The following is a 1,980-nucleotide window of genomic DNA, read 5'->3' on the forward strand; positions in this document are numbered from 1 at the left end:
ATGCATGGCAAATATAGCTAGCTACATAATTTTTTTGTACACTTTGCCATTTGTCTTTTGGCTGTGAAATCAAAGTCAGTGTTTAGGTGGTTAAATGTATCAACCTTTTCCTCTATGGCTATTAAATTTTGTGTCATGCTTAAAAAGAATGTCTTTATCCCATGATGATATAAGTATTTACCCATATTTTCTTCTACAAGCTTTTATTGTTTCACTGTTAATATGAAAATGATCCATCAGGTTTAATTTGATATGTAGGAGCAAGGCAGGGTTCCAGCTTGACTTTTTTCCAGGTGAATAGCCATTGTCTTGGTGCCATTTATTGAATTCTTCCTCTTTCCATACACTCATTTAAAATGTCTTTGTTGCGTACTAGATTCTAATATGTATTTGGGTGTATTTCCACTTTCTCTATTCTTTCTCTAGTCATGAACTACTTGGATGGCTGTAGTATTTTGTTGTTTTGTTTCATTTTTTGAGATAGTGTTACAGCAAGCGTTACAGCGGGTGGTCCCGAGGACAAACCCAGCGGCACATGGAGAGTCGGAGAATCAAAGTTTATTCCGGCGGGCTCAGAGGGGTCTTGCCACCAAATTCTGAGCCCCGTCTACTTGATTTTTCCCACTTTTATTAAGTTGGGGTGGTCCAAGGGGTGGGATATCAGGTGGCCAATGCCTGCCAGGTAATAGGTTAGTTGATGTGTCAGGTAATAGGTTAATATTATGTTGATGCACCAGGTAATAGGTTTAGTGTTCTGTTGATGTGCCAAGTAATAGATTAGTGTTATGCTGATGCACCAGGTAATAGGTTAGTTGATGGGCCAGGTAACAGGTTAGTATTATGCTGATGCGGGTCTTCCTGAGGGGTGGGGGTCTCGGGTGGCTGATGTGCCCAGTAACACATGGGGGTTTTCCTTATCAATAGGGGTCTCACTCTGTCACTCAGGCTAGAGTGCAGTGGCCTGATCGTTGCTCACTCGAATTCCTGGGCTCATGCCATCCTCCTGCATTGGCCTCTCTAGTAACTAGGACTATAGGTGCGCAACACCACCCCTGCCTAATTTTTAAAAAATTTTTTTGTAGAGATGGGGGTCTCAATATATTGCCCAGTCTGGTCTCTCTAACTCCCAGCCTCAAGGGATCCTCCTGCCTCAGCCTTCCAAAGCGAGGGGAACATGTTACAGAGGGAATGGCCTGAGAAAATGGCAAAAATATTTTCTGTCTCTTTAAAACATTCGCTCCTCCTTTTTGAGAACTAAAACCTGCATCTCTGCCTTAGGCCAGTGGTTGGGAGGGGCAGGGTAATGTCTTTTGTTCTTTGTGCTACAGGAGACAGCTCCTTGGAGCTGTCACATTCCCTGAGCGGCCTAGAGGTCCTGGAGGTCTAGGTGGCCCTGCCAGGGGGATGGAGGTCACAGGATTGTCTTGCGGGGAGATGGGACATCAGATCTTCCACTGTAGTTGAACGGCAATTGCCTGAAGCTGAATGGCCTTCCTTTAAAAGCTCTGTATGTCTGCTTATTGGGAGGACAATGGCATTTTTCAGACTGTAGTCTCCATCCTCCTCCTTTGCTGGCAAATTCATAAATCTCTCTTTCCTTCTCCTCAAACCACTTGTCCTCGTTCTTCTGATGTGGTCTCAAGGGCAAGTGCTGAGCTTTTGGTAACAATTGCAGGCCTGAGCCACTGAGCCCTGCCCCATTTGTTTGTAAAAGTTATTTTTATTACCTAACAGGGCATTGGCAGTTTATCAGTTTAAACCAAGGCTAGGGTTTAAAAGCCTGATATGTGGAGAGAGGAAGGGTCTGGGAGTCAGAAAGACCTGGATTTCAATCGCAGATACAGTTTATCAGCATCTTTTTTTTTTTTTTTTTAGTTTATCAGCATCTTTAAAAAAAATTTTTTTTAAGCATAAGGTTGGAGCTTTGCGCAGTGGCAGTGTCGTAGCCCATGAGGTTTATCCGAGGTGTGATTATTGTTA

The sequence above is a fragment of the Propithecus coquereli genome, unplaced genomic scaffold, assembly GCF_000956105.1.
Source record: "Propithecus coquereli isolate 6110/MARCELLA unplaced genomic scaffold, Pcoq_1.0 Scaffold443, whole genome shotgun sequence".
Classification (NCBI taxonomy): domain Eukaryota; kingdom Metazoa; phylum Chordata; class Mammalia; order Primates; family Indriidae; genus Propithecus; species Propithecus coquereli.